The 11,970-nt window shown below is 49.1% G+C and overlaps 1 long non-coding RNA gene across 1 annotated transcript; it reads right to left on the reverse strand.

The window, feature by feature from the left end:
* Positions 1-1,484: 1,484 nt before the first annotated feature.
* On the reverse strand, positions 1,485-10,661 carry LOC135304346 (uncharacterized). The gene is made up of 3 exons (XR_010365754.1): positions 10,470-10,661; positions 6,410-6,521; positions 1,485-1,683 (listed from the first exon to the last, which is right to left on the reverse strand). It is a non-coding gene; the product is annotated as an uncharacterized LOC135304346 (long non-coding RNA).
* Between the last annotated feature and the right edge of the window lie 1,309 nt (positions 10,662-11,970).

Below are 11,970 nucleotides of genomic sequence, written 5' to 3' on the forward strand. Positions count from 1 at the left end.
GTGCTGTCTCCAGCTGTGTTTTACTGGAGAGCTTCGTGTCCTTCTGGAAGAGAGATGGTAAAGGGAATACTTAAAATATGCAATGAGGTGTTCCCATAAAATTATCAAAAGCTTTGCTGAATCTTCCTGTGGAGAAAAGCATCACTGCAGAGTTCAAGTGAACAGTGGTTTGGGAAGGGCAAAACCTCCAGCTTCAATATTTTAACTAGTCTCCAAGGCTTGGATGAGCTCTCCTGGGGGAAGGGAGATTACCCTGTGTTTGCCTGTTACAGAGTTTCTCACATTTTTCTCCTTTACACTTGGCAACCAGAGCTCTGCGTCTGCCTCTCTGTGGCAATTTCTACAGAGTCTGGCTGTTTTAAAAGACTGCAGTATTGATTTAAACATCCAAATTGGAAAAGCAGGCTTTAAAGTGGACCAACTTTTTCCTTTAGAGGGCGACTTGTTAAAGATCTTTGTTAAATTATTTACAAGGGGTCTCACAAGACGAACAGATCCTTGCATGTAATCATTTGTACGACTTTCATTGTGCTTTTCTCCCCTGCCCACTAAATCAAAACACAATCCTGGGATCACTGAAGGGCTTGCAGGGAGGGATGGCCCATTGCTATCGATGTATGAAGTGTGCATGCCATAAAGCCTAAAGCAGTATTGGCATGTGCTGATCTCCTGTGAACAGCCTTTGATTTACAGCCCTCAGAGATGAGAGCTCAGGGGCTCGCTGGGGGAATCAACCCCTACCAGAAATGCTTAAAATACTTGGAGTTTAGCCAAGAGGCTAAGAAAAGAGGGGTTTGTATCTTCCTTTCTCTCTGCTCTGATCTCCTCTCATACAAGGCACAGGGATGAGAAGAAGCAGCCCGGACAGCTTCATCCCCAAGACATCAAAAGTTATGGAAGAACCACAGCCTGCCCCAAAAGTACAAGCATAATAAAATTTGCTACTTTTCTGATTTTTGCATCACCATTTGGACAGAAAAATCTGGCCTGAGCCTACACCCTGGCAGTTCCTTTTGGTTGAACCTGTGGCATAAAGGAGTTTCCTTGATGAAAGCTCCCCCACTGCAGTTCTTCAGGACTAAAATTTTCCCACAATAGAAAAATTTTAACCCTGAAGCAGGGTGAGGGAAAAATTATAAGAAGTATAAGAACATAACATTCTGTTTTGTTCTCAGTGGAGGTAGAAATAAAACATTTGTGCACATTTCCAGGACAGAATATTATCTGCCACCACTAGTGTCCCATATAAATGAGTTGAGCATCAGCATTTGTAGCACAATTTTTCAAGCCTATCAGTCAGCAGAGCAGACCTTTATTTTGAGATGACTGCATCCTCCCCATGATCCAACTGGCCTGTAGGAGCAGAATATTAACACCAAACATCACTATAAAAGCAAATGGCATCCTTTGATGTTTAAATATAAAAAAGGACAGCCTGTGTTTATGAGGGCAACACCAAATCTCAGGGGATTACTCACCATGGCAATTTTTTGAGGCTTTTAAGTCACTCACACAGATTTTATCCATAGGCTGCCAGAGCAGGAGGATCCCTGGGGTTGCCTGAATGTGATCTCCCACCAGTGACCATGGAAGGTCTTGGAGCCCTGCAAGTTCTCATCAAAGACTGAGACTCCACTTCTCATGCCAAGCAGATGGGGCCGTTGATCATGGTTTGAAAAGGCACTGTCAAAAGGTGGAGAAATTAACAGGAAAAATTCAAAGTCGTGAGAAAAGACTGGGAAATAGTGAATGCCCTTAATTTTTGAATATCTCTCTCATTATTTTCAGATGTAAGATTGTTGTGCCAGATGCACCCCAATGTTATTCTCAGAAAAGGTGCTGGGCTGTGATTCCAGCATTCCAGATTTTCCTGTGCATCCCACCACATGTGCATGTCTGGCAGCCTGTGTCAGCAATGGTGGGACAGCTCTGCAATACACTGCTAGAAAACTTTCCTCCTGCAGTGCTGCCTTGCTTTTTATTCTATTCCTCCTGTTTTTCTGTTCCTCCTGTCACTGCCAATGCAGCAGTGGATCTGCTCCTACAGAAGGGATTGCTCTCCATGAGCCTGTGATGCCTCAGGTTTTATCTTTTCTATTTTTCAGATTCTGTGCTGCTTTAGTGTGTGGGTCTGAGATTCGTATGAGGGGATGGTGAGCTCTCTGCACAGAGCAGGGAGAAAACAATTCCTTCTCTAGCTGGGGACCAACGACAACCGACCCAAATTTCAGGCACAAGAGCACAAACAAAGTGGGCTGAAGAGAGAAAAACAAGAAAAATGGGACTTCATAACCTAAAGCTGTAATTAAACAATTAACTCCAATCTGCAAATGGGGCAGAACTTATAAAAGTGAGAGACCCCATGACCAGTCGTGCATTTTGTGACCATTTTGGTTCATCTTGGGTGCAGCCCTGGCTGGGCTTTTGTGCTGCCCAAGGTGGATCCATTGAGGCCTTTGAATAAATCCCTACTTTATTCTTTAACTCTGTCCAGCCTCTGTTCTAGGTCAGCCTTCTCAGGGCATCACCTGCCCTTGTCCATGCACAGATTTAAGATACCCCTTTTCAAAGGCAAACAGGAACTGGAAAAAGCAATAATCTAAACACTGAAATAAAAATGTATTTATGAGATCACTTAAAATGCACGTTTCTTACTATTTTGTGAGGATTCTGCCTGACACTGGCATGAGGATGATTGCTTGGGAGCAGAGACAGGCAGGGATAGGAAAGGAAACAGCTGTGATCCCTTTTTGGAGTGTTCACTCTTATTCATCCCCTTAGATGTATCCCAGTGTAAATAACCTTTCAGATCACTTTACAAAGTGATTGCTAAGTGGGAATGAGGAGAAGGTATTCTGTAATGTAATAATTTCTGTCTTTTCTCTTCATTTTCCTGCTTGGTCATAGAGAGGAAAGGTGGCTGGTTGTTAATTTGAAAGCATTTGTAGTGGTGAAGGCATAATAGATCTGAAAGTTCACAGGACTGTGACAACTGCCATGTACTGAGGCTTGCAGATGAAAAAATGAAAGCTGCCTGTAAAGCATTCCCATTTGTCATGGAAACCCCACAATACCCCAGGACAGCTGCTTGCCTGGGATCTGTACCTCATATGTAAGGAACCAGAACAGACATGTGCTCTATTGTACAAAAAGTACAACCCCACAGAGACAGGTAAATCATTCTTTATAAGGGAAAAACATCATCTAGAATTAATGTTTTCTGCAAAAGATGATTTTCAGGGTTTGCTTGCTATCCACCATAATCAAAAATATGACTTAAAGTACATAAATTACAGCCTTTTATATTCTAATGCCCTAGTGCCTCCTCTGAAGGTGGAGTTGGTGGTGCTGTTAGTATGGCTGGAGAGCTGGTGGAGTCTGGTTTGGCAAGGAGCTCTCCTGTTGTTGAGCAGAAAAGTGAAACAGGTGGCAAAAGTTTCCTGGGAGATGCTGGGTCTGGAGTCTTTCCTCCTCTCAAGCCACTCTGTGCTTTACCTTGGCCCCCATATCAAATAATTTGGTGAGGTTTCACTTGAAAATTAGAATGGAAAAAAACCCATCCAGGGCTGAAGCTTTACCAAGCAGCTGGGAATTAGGAAAGGCTAAGCTGTGATGCAAAGGTGACACAAATTTAATGCAAGGGCTGAACTTCTGGAAAAATCTCCCTCTGGTTGTTTTGGGGTGCATTTCTTTTTCATGGGTATCTTTACAAGGGTTTCAAACACATCCTTGAACTTCAGTGTGACCGGGTTGCTTGGGAGACTGCCACAAAAGGTCCCTCAAAAAAAACAGGGATCTTACTGTGAAGTTCAGGGAGGAGAAATCATCCCCATCAAGCTCCCCATGAGCCTGCTTTTTGGTATATTTTTAGCAATGGCTCCTTTTAGCTCAGTCTGTGTCAGGAAATTCTGTACTGAGCTTCCCACTGTGCCATGCTGTGCCAGCAACGTCACAAGGGCAAAGCACCTCGGCATAAAAGTGTTTATCTAATATTAATTTCCTTAACTTTGGCAGATCCAAGGATTTCCTCCCATCCTTTCTTCTTCTCTCCACTTTTTGGTTATGGCTTCAAATAAGAAAGACAGCAAACCTTGTAGAACAGGGCTGACAAAACCATGAAAATAAAACAGCAAGATAAACCCAATTGCAAGCTTAGTGTACACAGACATAGGAAAGTGAAAGAACACTAAAGGAAGCTTTCAAAACTTTGTTTCTTTGCCAGAGCTCAATCTCCAGACACTAATTTAGCTGTGCTAGCAATGCATTTAAATGTGTTCCTGTGTTAAGCAATATATTCCCTGTGGAGCAGCTCTGGAGCAGCTGTTAGCTCCAGGCGCTCTGCAGGCTGAGGTCCCTGGGTCAGGAAGGCTCCTCTCCCCCAGCTCTGCTCCACATCCTCATCTGGCTCCAGGCAAGGTGAGTCCCAGCTTTCAAAGTGCTGTAGCTCAGCTGCTGCCACAGGCTGAGGGCAGCTCGAGTGTTTGCTGCTCTGCCAGAGGGACACGGCGTGTCCGGAGCCTCAGCAGTGTCCCCTGTCACACCTGGGGACCCAGCACTGTCCTTGTCACATCTGGGGACTCAGCAGTGTCCCCTGTCACACCTGGGGACCCAGCACTGTCCTTGTCACACCTGGGGACTCAGCACTGTCCCCTGTCACACCTGGGGACTCAGCAGTGTCCCCTGTCACACCTGGGGACCCAGCAGGGTCCCCTGTCACACCTGGGGACTCAGCACTGTCCTTGTCACACCTGGGGACTCAGCAGTGTCCTTGTCACACCTGGGAACTCAGCAGTGTCCCCTGTCACACCTGGGGACCCAGCACTGTCCCCCGTCACACCTGGGGACCCAGCACTGTCCTTGTCACACCTGGAGACCCAGCACTGTCCCTTATCACACCTAGGGACTCAGCACTGTCCCTTGTCACATCTGGAGACCCAGCAGTGTCCTTGTCACACCTGGAGACCCAGCACTGTCCCCTGTCACACCTCTGCTGAAAACAGCACTGAGTAGACTGAGAGCAGCTGCTGCATGCTCACTGCAAGCCACATAAGCTGCTGCTCCCCAGACACTCCATTTTCTTTAAGTTGTTCTTCCTTTTGCAGTGCCCCCAGGCTCACAGAGAGCCCATGGCTGGCTGAGACACCAGGGCTGAAGGAGAACAACCTTGACTTTGTTGCTGCTAAAGAGAGAGATTATATTTAATGTAAAAGTTATTGTCTTGGGCAGCCTTCATCTCACCAGTGCACAATTCCAGAATGCTTTAAATTAAGTCTGGAGGCTAAAAGTGTGTTAGTCATTGCCCATACATCTTGGGGGAAGCAGGGCTCTCTAAAGTTATTGTTAGCATTAGGCATCTGGTTTATGTTTATAATGATTTATTCAGCAATGGGAGACAGGTAAGGAACTATCGTGAAAGACAAACTAGAAAAGATTGGGTTTTTCAAAGCTCCGAAGCCATTGTTAAATCAAAGTTGTCTGACTTCAAAAGGAATATATAACTTGATTAGGTTCTTTAAACAATGTACAATGCTCACAAAGTTGGCAGCTATTATTAGAGGCAGAGTTGGTAGCACAGCCTGCTCTGGAGGTTCATGTCCCTTCTAAGTACCAGATCCTGTTCTTATGTCATGACTCTGGCTTTTGGGTTTTTTTAAGAAAAAAATTCAGCCAAGTACTTCAACTGCCTGCAAGAGCCAAGGAAGAATATATTAATTTTTTTCAGTGTTACAATAATTCAGGAAATCCTTTCTTTGCAAAGATCTAATGCTTCCATACTTTGAAATGGGGACTTGCACTCCAGTGTGGGAAGATAGGCTTTGTGCTAAAGAGGGTGTGCTGCCATTGCCATGAGTACAATACAACAAGGGTCTGGCCAGAGTTTTTTCAGTTTTATGAGGCTCTGAAGAAGTCTAGTTTGTGTCTGTGCAGTGGGGCTTTGCAAGGGCTTAGCTGAGATTAGAGAAGAGTCTCTGCTCGTGTCTCCTCGTGCCTGGCCCTCACTGGCCTGTGCCCGTGGTGGAATTGGTTTTTCTCATCTCCTGTGCAGCAGGAGGGACAAGGGGCAGCCCCTGCACTGCAGTGCTGACCTGCTGGAGCAGGGATGGGGGCTGTGCCTGGCAGAAGGAGCCAGTGGGACAGGGCAGGTTGGGAGGGATAGGGTGAGAGGTTGTGGTTCTTTGCCTGTTTGATCCCTTCTCGCAGCCTGATGGGTATTCCTTCCTCTCCTGCAAGAAAAGACACTCACCAGCAATAATCCCCATTCCCTCCAGGCATGGATCAGGCAGGGAACACACCTCTGGCTGCAGCTGCCCCAGCTCAAGGGCAGGAGGGCAGCCCAGGCCCCCGGGAGGGAGGTGAAAGCTGAGTCTGGAGATCCTCAGCTCTTGGCTGAGCACACTGTTTTGCTCACCTCACCCACTTTTTGGATAAAAGATGCTGTTCTGGCTTGCAGCTGACGCACTCAGCAGGTTCAGTCTCCACAGTGGCAATCCCAAGCTGCTGGACAGGGGCTTCTCAATTTTCTGTGACACAGAATGGATAAATCCTTGTCATCACTCTGTTCTCTGCCTTGTTCCAGACTAACCTGCCTTCCTGCTGAGGAGCCACGGTGAAGGGACACAGGGGCTGGGCAGCCAGAGGTGCCAGCTGCCAGAGCAGGCTGCAGATTTCCAGTGCAGTGTTTGCCTGCAGGATGCAAACCAGGCCTGTGCAACTACAACTGCATGCAGGCATTGGATTTACTGACCTTGGGTTATTTTTTTCCATTCTCCAAAAAACCCCTTGACCCAAGGGATGACCCCACCTTGGATTTGCGACCCTGCCAAGGAAAAATTCAATAAAATGTTGTGGATTTGGAGGGTGTACACTCTCATGGAGAACTTACCAGGGCTCTGCTATAAACTCAGCACACCTCTGCCACCAGGTTCAGCCAGTTCTGGGCAGAGTCACCTGTCAGACCTGCAGCCATCCCACAATGGGAATAAACAACCCAAGTTTTGCATGGCTGCCCTTCACCTGAGGCAAACCCTACACACAGCACCCGTGCCATTGCTCTCTGTCCTGGCCAAGGCAGCACCTCAAGGCTGTCCCTGGGCTGGGGAGGAGCACAGCACACCCTGAACGCCTCTGAGGGACACCCCACTCTGGGACACACATGGTGTGAGCACCAAACCAACACTTGGCATGGGGAGCTGCTGGAAGAAAATCAACACCCCACTCCTGCTCGAGTCAGAAAAATGTCCCAGCCCTGGATCCACCCAGCTCAGCTAGAGCAGGGCTGCTTGGCCAGACAACAGGCCTGGCTCTCTCTCCTAACTGGATGAGTGCCAAAGGGGATTTTTAATTTCCAGATGCTTTTAAAATAAAAATAAAGCCTCTGCTGTAAACCGGCTTTGAATGGACGCCTCCCCTTCAGCCAAATAGCTGCCTGATACGGGAGAGCTGACTGGGCAATAAAACCCTGCTCTGCAGTCTGGTGCATGGCGAGCCCTGGCCAGCCCTGTGCCGAGGTCTGCAGCTGGACAGGGCTCCCTGCAGGGCTGGGGGTCCCAGGGAGCCTGCCCTCCCCACAGAGCCTGCCCTCCCTGCAGGCAGACACGCTCCCAAAGCCTTCTGGCTCCAGATAAAAATCTTTGTGCACTCTTGAATTCCAATTTGCTCTTTTGAGGGGAGGTGAAAATGCTTTGCGAGAAGAAAGTTGGTAATAGGGGAATGGGAATGGAAAGATTTTGGGGGAGTGTTGTCCTGAACATTCAAAAGGTGTTTGGATGTGGCACTTGGGGACATGGTTTAGCAGTGAACACAGTGGTGCTGGGTTAATGGTTGGACTGGATGATCTTAGAGAGCTTTTCCATCCTAAACCACCCTGTGATTCTGTCCTCCACCAGGAGTGGTGACAGGGTGACATTGCAGGACCCTGTGCACCTTGCTGGGGATCAGGATGTTTCTAAGCCTGCCCTGGGTGAATCCCTCCACAAAAAACCCACACCTGGTAGCTGCCAACCAGCATAACAAGACTGGTGCATGAATTTCCAGTGTCCCTGGGCAGCCACCCAGCCGTGCTCCAGGGCCCTGGGAGCTGGGGCAATCCTCCACAGCCCCCATAACCCAGTTTTGACTTGGGCATCCCCAGCCTGTGTGGAGCTGGCTGTTTCATGCGATCTTGTTTCTCCAGGGCAGCTGTGGCTGTTGAAATGTAAACGAGATGGCTCCCAGACCTACATCAATGCCAGTCAGGATGGGCCATGGCAGGGACAGGGACACTGGGGCTCTGCAGCCACTGCCTGCCCACTCACCTCCTGCTGCCCACCATGGGGGTTTCAGAGACCCCTTTGCACCGGGGGGTGGAGGCAGGGGTTGAAGGCAGCACACGAGGCTGCTCTCCCCTCCTGTGTGATCCAGGTGTGCAGAGGCTCTGCCTGGCAGCACCTTGCCAGGCACTGGGAGACCCACAGGAGAGAGGGGGATGTGTCTAATCCTTGATCCTGTTTCAAATGTCACTCGATTCCCTGTGGCACCTCACAAGAGACTGAATGGACAGCAAGCATAAAGGCAAAATAATCCCTATGCTGGGAATGCCTTTGCACAGCCCTGGCCTGGCTCTGCAGGCACTGGCTGGCACGGGGGATGCCACACAGCTCTTGTGTGTCTGAAGTTTTGAAGGTGGGAGACAGGATCCTGACTACAATATTTGCATCTGGATTGGAATTTCAAATGCCAGGACGTACATCTGTGTTGCTCCATGTTAGTCATTTCTTCCTGACTTGATGTGCCTGGTCATTGAGTAAGAGCCACAACAAATTTGCTTTTTCACCCTGCTCTTGTTTGGCTTATTAATTACATCTCCTGTGACACTGCAGTCTGGCCTCAGCAGATTTGTTTGTGATTCTCCTGTGATATGCACGCTGTAGCAGCAGACAGTAGCCCATAATCATTTAACATATGAATGCTGTCAGAGAGTTTAATCAAACCCAAAATTGCCGCCTTTGTGCCTCGCACTAACTCGTTGTGACTGCACGAAGTGAGCCCGGCTCCCCAACACAAAGAGCAAAAGCAGCCTGGCTCTTTGTCCACTCTCTTTGTATAATTTCCTGAACCCTGCCCTGCTCCACCTGCTCACTGAAGTTAAGCTTATTTATGGATAATTTATATGCAGCCCATTCCACAAACGCACAAAATGCATGGATTTTTAAAAAATTTTATTTTTAGAGGAGCTGTGGGAACCAGCCTCTCACCACGCTGAAACTCCCGAAATCCAAATGCTTCATCAACACTTTCTGAAACACCACCGTGCTCCCGTCCTCTCACCGGGAATCCAAACGCCCTTTTGGGGGATGGAGGACCGGTCACTTTTTTTTAAAATGTATTTTTTGTGGCCAAAGCCCTGTCGGGATGGCTGCTCCCCCTGGGCGGGCTCCCCGGGGCGCGCAGAGCGCTCGCAGCCCTGACCCGGCGCTGCCGGAGGAAGCGCGGGGTTCCTGGAAAGCATTGTTCCCCGGCTTGTTTGTTCCGAGCCGGGAAGAGGCAGAATAAAGGGCAGCAGAGGACGGGAGCAGCTCCTGCAGAGGGGACCCGGCTGAGCCTCAGAGCAGCCCTGCCCGCCGCTGCTCCCAAAGGCTCTTCTGCACGGAGAACAGGCAGGGCTTTGCTGCTGGAGGCTCGCAGGTACCGCCCCAGTGCAGCATTCAGAGGAGGGGTGTTTCTCTCCCAAACTGTCTCTTCAGATCCATCACCCCTTGAAATGTGAATGCAACAGCAGAGCCAGCCAGGCTGACGCTGGTTGGGTTTCAGGAAAGATCTGCCCCTGTTCTTCCCTTGAACTCACTCTTTAAGGCACCCATCACACTCCTTCTGGTCCCTTGGGTATCCCTGTGACCACCCCTACAGTCCTGCACCAGCTCTGCCAATGCTGCTCCTCCTAGGATGTTCACTCCAGGCAGACAGAGCCAAAAAATCTCCCCAAAAACCAGCCTGTTTGCTGAGCAAAAGGTCCAGGGGGGAAAAATAAACACAGGAAAAGCCACAACATTCAAGAACTGGACATATCACTGGATACTTAAATGATGACAAGGTCGCTACGAGCTGTGTTTGCAGAAATGCTTCAGAAATGGCATAAATTTTACATGAAATAAAGTAATAGCAAGACAGCAGTGTCACAGATAGCGTCTGTGTCTGGCACTCCAAACAGCTGATGTGGTGACTTCAGCCTGACAGAGCTGCCAGGCTCTCAAAGTGCACACTGATACCCACTGAGAGATGGGGAAACTGAGGCAGGAATGTATGCCTCAGCTTCTCCCACCAAACTGGCAGCAGGACAAAACTGCCCCTGGATGCTGGCCAGGCACCCCTCCTACCCCAGCCTCATCCCCATCCCAACTCACCCCCAGCCCCCTCAATCTCATGTCATATCATGTTCTTTATCTCCTCCCATCCTGTGGCTCTTCTTGTCCTGGTAAGACTGCACAGCTCACCATGGGATCCCCAGGGATGTCCTGCTCCCACTCCAGCTGCTGCACCAGTGCCAAGGGAAGGACCCACAGCAGCTTTTGTGTGCTGGCAGTTCTGCAGGGAAAGCTTGGATGTGACCCTGCTCCTGTTGAGTGTGCATTAAAAACTTCTGCCTTCCAGTGAAAAAAAGTTTGTTCATGGTCTTTTTTTTCTTTTTTTTTGTGTAGGGCATGAATGGGAGTATGGGACAACTGGGATTGACTCTTATTCCCAGGAGTTGCTGGCTTGACATGGACAAATGACTCCTTAAATATTGCAAAGACTATTAAAACTATTGCTGATAAAAGGCAAGAATCTGGGAAAACAGACTAGACTGGACTATTTTTAGAAGCAGTGGCATCTGGACAGCATGAGAAAAGCTTTGCACAAATTTAGTACAGCTGATGTTTGAACAAGAAGTTTGCTGGCAAAACTCCAGCACAGGCACCGTGACCAGCACAAACCAGCAGCTCCAGTGCCAGCCAGGAAAACCCAGGTGTCACTCAGGGTCACCTACAACAGGGACACAAGAGCAGCCAGCACTTGGAGGGGCTCTGGACAAGGATTTGCTGTGATGCTGAGCCCTGGGCAGACGTGTCACACCACGGTGCCACCACAGCAGCGTCTGTGCCAGTGGCCAGCTGGGCTGCTTCAGGTGGAGGTGGAGTGGGAGGCTGGGCAAAGTTTGTGGTCAAAAAAACCAACAAACACTGTCAGCATTTAAAATAGCCAAACTATTTAAAAACTGAGTGCTGGTGCCTCCTGACCCTGAACAATATTCCTGCCTGTATTTCTGCAGAGCTGGGCTTGAGAGAGGGAAAAGCCCTGCAAGTGCAGTGTGGTGCTCCCCAGCAAGGGGACATACTCATCTTACATCCAGAGAGCCATTTAAATTGCTGATAGAAAACAGACATTGCCTGGCATGTGTTTTCTCTCCACCCGTGCAAGGAATTAATCTCTCTCATGTTGTTACTGATACATCCCTCTCGGTTTTATTTAACAATGATTTGGATTTGGAATCAGGGTCCAACTGACTCCAGGTGTGACTGAGGGGGATTGGCCTGGAGCAGTGGGGTTTGAAGAGCAAGTGGCACAGCTCCCCACTGCAGACTTGTCCTGCACAGACTGGGGATGTGGGGGGATCCAGCCGGGCATGGCCAAGGAGTGGGCAGCTCCAGTTTGCAGGACAATGGGATGGGCAGTGCAGTGATCCCCTGCAGCATATGGGACCAGACACTGTGGGTGCTGCACAAGGCCCAGGACCCTCTGCTGCCCACCCTAAACCCAGACTCCAGCCTGGAGTGGGGTTTTTGTGCAGTCTGGCAGCCAAGTCCTTCAGTACACCCGTGTAGGCAGTGCTGACCAGCTCCAGTACATCCCTGCATCCCTCCCTGCCTGACCTACCTCCTTCCTCATCCCTGCAGGGCACTGCTCTTACCCTGCAGGTTGGACACCCTGCCCTCCCCTCCTCTTTGAACAGAGCAG

The sequence above is a fragment of the Passer domesticus genome, chromosome 7 (genome assembly GCF_036417665.1).
Source record: "Passer domesticus isolate bPasDom1 chromosome 7, bPasDom1.hap1, whole genome shotgun sequence".
In the NCBI taxonomy this organism is placed as follows: Eukaryota; Metazoa; Chordata; class Aves; order Passeriformes; family Passeridae; genus Passer; species Passer domesticus.